At 40.4% G+C, this 5,462-nt stretch overlaps 1 non-coding gene across 1 annotated transcript; it reads left to right on the forward strand.

Annotated features, from left to right (window-relative positions):
* The first annotated feature begins 4,714 nt into the window (after nt 1-4,714).
* On the forward strand, nt 4,715-4,858 carry LOC135362811 (U4 spliceosomal RNA). The gene has a single exon (XR_010408055.1). It is a non-coding gene; the product is annotated as a U4 spliceosomal RNA (small nuclear RNA).
* The last annotated feature ends 604 nt before the right edge of the window (nt 4,859-5,462 follow it).

Here is a 5,462-nt window from a genome sequence, read left to right on the forward strand (position 1 = left end):
GGAAAATAGAGAGTCTCTGTGCTGGATTATTTTTAGTTTGCCCCTCTAGAACCTCTGCTCCCCTTTCTTGACCTGCACTTTGCCCAGGAGAATAACCTTAGAAGCTGCATCAGCTGGCTCCTTGTCTTCTAGTATTCAGTTGGTTTTGACCATAGAAGGCACTTCCAGGAGATTCTATGAGAGGGAAGTCAAGTCAGGGTTTTATTTTCCTGGTCAGTCTTCCTCAGAGGTTGTTATGGGCCATCTATGTGGCAGGTCTTGGCTTCTGTCAGGTGGCCTTTCTCTCTCTGCTCAAAACTGTTCTTTTCTCTCTCTACTCAAAACTGTTCTTTACTTCACTCTTGCAGGACTTGGGGTGGTAGTGGTACTCTGCTATTACTATACCTAGGGTACTGAGCTTGCTTTTATGGTTTCCTTATAACAGACCCATAGCTTTGCCAAGAATCTATTTTTGAAATCCCCTTCTGGTTACTCAATTTGAGTGTGCCATTTTTTCCCTGCAGAGACTCTAAACTGAATCCCTCAAGTAAAGGTTAATACATGATTAATTGTTCTTCAATCTTTCTCAAAATATTGACATCAGAAGCAGGATTTAATCAACTTTAAATGATACTTTTAAAGTCTTCTGCAACCCTGTAGTTAGGCTTCTAATTATATACATTCATTATAATTGAGAATTTATTTTTTAGTGCCTACTGTGTGCATGGAACTGGGCACAGAGATAAATCAAACACTAAACCAACTCTCAAGATGCTGGCCATGAGGGGGAGGAGCAAGATGGCGGAGGAGTAGGAGACCTAAATTTCATCTGGTCCCAGGAATTCAGCTGGATGGGAATGAAAGCATTCTGAACACTGCGAACTCAACAGGAGATTGAAGAAAAGAATAGCAGCAACTTTCTGAACAGAAAAGCGACCACTTTCTGGAAGGTAGGACATGCGCAGAAGTGAACCCGAGGTGATATTCGGGAAGATAGACGGCAGGGGAGGGGGCCTCTATCAGCCGCTACCGGCAAGTGATAGAGCCAGGGAGCACAAAATTGGAAATTTTAGAAGTTGGCTCTGCTGAGGGATGTAGCTACAGTGGCTAAGCAGGGGGGGTGGGGGGGGTGGAACCCTTGCTGGTACAGAGTGTTCTCAGGACCCTCAGAGTCACAGAAAGACCAGGGGTGCCTGAGTGCAGCAGAGCTCCCAGGTATCGGAGTGGGGAAGCCAGTTGCAGAGATGGAGCCGAGGCACGGGCTCTCAGCTCTGGGTTGCCATAAACCGTGATCCCGGGCACAGTCAGCCCACTGCTCCTCCAGCAAGGACCCAACAAGCAGCAGATCCAGGGAGACTCACTTTCCTCCTCTGGGAGGAGCTGCGTGGGAGTGCACTGCAGGGATCTGCTGGGTTTGGAGACTCCGCAGGGGGTCATGCGCCAAAGATAGAAATGCTCGGTCACAGGGCTGGGTGAGCACGGAGTGCAGCTGGAGACCGGGGAGATGGGAGTGACGACTGCTCTTCTCTGGGGGAGCACTGAGGAGCGGGGCCCCGAGTTCTTGGCTCCTCCTGGGTGGAGATTGGGAGGCCACCATTTCACTCTCATCCTCCAAAGCTGTGCGGAAAGCTTGCAGGGAACAAAAGCTCCGGAGAGCAAACCCGAGCAGATTACTTAGCCCCGGCGGGCAAGGACGGGGCAGTTCTGCCTCCAGCAAAGACATTTGGGCCATGGCAACAGGCCCCTCCCCCAGAAGATCAGCAAGAACAGCCAGCCAAGACCAAGTTTACCGATCAATGAGAACGTCAGAACTCCAGAGCTAGGGGAATACTGCACATAGGATTCATAGCTTTTTTTCCATGATTCTTTAGTCTTTCAAAGTTAATTTTTTTAACTTCCTTTTATTTTCTTGAATTTTTTTTTTGCCTTTTTCATCCAACATCTTATCAATCCCCTTTTTTAAAAAATCTTTTTTATTTTTCATTTTTAGAGTCATATTCTATCCCTTCAGAGTAGTTAACCTTATTTTTGGTATATATATATATATATATATATATATATATATATATATATATATATAAAAGCTGTTCTCTCTTTAAAATATTGGGATACAGTTTCTTCTAACAGACCAAAATATACCCTAAATCTTTAGTGTATGGCTTTGTTCTAGTCTCCTGCCTGATTACATTCTCTCCCCCCCTTTTTTTAAATCCTCTTCTTTCCTTTTTCAACCAACTTCTTATCAATTCCTTTTATAAAATCTTTTATAATTTTCATCTTTACAGTCATATTCCATCCCTGCACTGTACTTACCCTTATTTTTGTACATATATAAGTTTTTCTTTCTTTAAAATTTTAGGAGGCACTTTCTTCTAACAGACCAAAATATGCCCAAAATCTGCTGTGTGGCACTGATCTATGCACCAGCCTGATCATATTTGATCATATTCTGTTTTGTTTTTGTTTGTTTGTTTTAATCTTTTTCTTTCTCTTCCTTTTTTCTTTTTTCTTTCTTTCCCTTTCTTTTCCCCTGGTTTCAGGTCTCTTCTGATTTGTTTGGTGTATATTTTTCTGGGGTCGTTGTTACCCTGTTAGCATTTTGTTCTGTCATTCATCTATTCTCCTCTGGACAAAATGACAAGACAGAAAGAATCACCTCAAAAAAAAAGAACAAGAGGCAGTACAAACTGCCAGGGACCTAATCAACATGGACATTAGTAAGATGTCAGAACTAGGTTCAGAATTATGATTTTAAAGATACTAGCTGGGCTTGAAAAGAGCATGGAAGATATTAGAGAAACCCTCTCTGGAGAGATAAAAGAACTAAAATAACCAAGTTGAAATCAAAACGGCTATTAATGAGGTGCAATCAAAAAAGGAGGCTCTAACTGCTAGGATAAATGAGGCAGAAGAGAGAATTAGTGATACAGAAGACCAAATGATGGAAAAAAAAAGAAGCTGAGAAAAAGAGGTAAACAACTACTAGATCACGAGGGCAGAATTTGAGAGATAAGTGATACCATAAGATAAAACAATATTAGAATAATTGGGATCCCAGAAGAAGAAGAAAGAGAGAGAGGGGCAGAAGGTATACTAGAGCAAATTATAGCAGAAAATTTCCTAATTTGGTGAAGGAAACAGGCATCAAAATCCAGGAGGCACAGAGAACCCCCCTCAAAATCAATAAAAATAGGTCAACACCCCGACATCTAATAGTAAAACTTATGAGTCTCAGAGAAAAAGAGAAAATTCTGAAAGCAGCTTGGGACAAGAGGTCTGTAACCTACAATGGTAGGAACATTAGATTGGCAACAGACTATCCACAGAGACCTGGCAGGCCAGAAAGGGCTGGCATGATATATACAGAGCACTAAATGAGAAAAATATGCAGCCAAGAATACTATACCCAGCTAGGCTGTCATTGAAAATAGAAGGAGAGATAAAAAGCTTCCAGGACAAACAAAAACTAAAGGAATTTGCAAACACAAAACCAGCCATACAAGAAATATTGAAAGGGGTCCTCTAAGCAAAGAGAGAGCCTAAAAGCAACATAGACCAGAAAGGAACAGAGACAATATACAGTAACAGTCACCTTACAGGCAATACAATGGCACTAAATTCCTATCTTTCAATAGTTACCCTGAATGTAAATGGGCTAAATACCCCAATCAAAAGACACAGGCTATCAGATTGGATAAAAAAACAAGACCCATTGATATGCTGTCTGCAAGACACTCATTTTAGACCCAAAGACAGCCCCAGGTTGAAAGTGAGGGGGTGGAAAACCATTTACCATGCTATTGGACACCAAAAGAAAGCTGGGGTGGCAATCCTTATATCAGACAAATTAGATTTTAAACCAAAGACTGTAATAAGAGATGAAGAAGGACACTATATCCTACTTAAACGGTGTATCCAACAAGAAGATCTAACAATTGTAAATATCTATGCTCCTAACATGGAAGCAGCCAATTATATAAGCTAATTAATTACAAAAGCAAAGAAACACATTGACAACAATACAGTAATAGTGGGGGACTTTAATAACCCCCTCACTGAAATGGACAGATCATGTAAGCAAAGATCAACAAGGAAATAGACTTTAAATGACACACTGGACCAAATGGCCTTCACAGATATATTCAGCACATTCCATCCTAAAGCAACAGAATACACATTCTTCTCTAGTGCCCATGGAACATTCTCCAGAATAGATCACATCCTAGGTCACAAATCAGGTCTCAACCGGTACCAAAAGATTGGGATAATTCCCTGAATATTTTCAGACCACAATGCTTTGAAACTAGAACTCAATCACAAGAGGAAAGTCAGAAAGAACTCAAATACATGGTGGCTAAAGACCATCCTACTAAAGAATGAATGGGTCAACCAGGAAATTAAAGAAGAATTTAAAAAATTCATGGAAACCAATGAAAATGAAAACACAACTGTTCAACATCTTTGGGATGCAGCAAAGGCAGTCTTAAGAGGAAAGTATATAGCAACACAAGCCTTTCTCAAGAAACAAGAAAGGTCTCAAATATACAACCTAACCCTACACCTAAAGGAACTGGAGAGAGAACAGCAAATAAAGCCTAAATCCAGCAGGAGAAGAGAAATAATAAAGATCAGAGCAGAAATCAATGAAATAGAAACCAAAAGAACAGTAGAACAGATCAATGAAACTAGGAGCTTGTTCTTTGAAAGAATTAACAAGATTGATAAACCCCTGGCCAGCTTTGCGAAGTGGCAGTATCGTAGCCAATGAGGTTTATCCGAGGTGCGATTATTGCTAATTGAAAACTTTTCCCGATAAAACCCTGGCCAGACTTATCAAAAAGAAAAGAGAAAGGACCCAAATAAATAAAATCATGAATGAAGGAGGAGAGATCACAACCAACACCAAAGAAATATAAACAATTATAAGAACATATTATGAGCAACTATATGGCAGCAAATTAGATAATCTGGAAGAAATGGCATTCCTAGAGATGTATAAACTACCAAAACTGAACCAGGAACAAATAGAAACCTGAACAGACCTATATCCACTAAGGGAATTGAAGTAATAATCAAAAATCTCACAACCAACAAAAACCCAGGGCCAGATGGTTTCCCAGGGGAATTCTACCAAACATTTAAAGAAGAATTAATACCTATTCTCTGAAACTGTTCCAAAAAATAGAAATGGAAGGAAAACTTCCAAACTCATTTTATGAGGCCACCATTACCTTGATCCCCAAACCAGACAAAGACCCCATCAGAAAGGAGAATGATAGACCAATATCCTTGATGAACACGGATGCAAAAATTCTCACCAAAATACTAGCCAATAGCATCCAACAGTACATTAAAAGGATTATTCACCATGACCAAGTGGGATTTATCCCTGGGCTGCCAGGTTGGTTCAACATCTGCAAATCAATCAATGTGATACAATACATTAATGAAAGAACAAGAACCCTATGATACTCTCAATAGAT

Source organism: Mirounga angustirostris, unplaced genomic scaffold, assembly GCF_029215605.1.
Source record: "Mirounga angustirostris isolate CCGP_5_RB_7025 unplaced genomic scaffold, mMirAng1.0.hap1 SCAF_1, whole genome shotgun sequence".
Lineage (NCBI taxonomy): Eukaryota > Metazoa > Chordata > Mammalia > Carnivora > Phocidae > Mirounga > Mirounga angustirostris.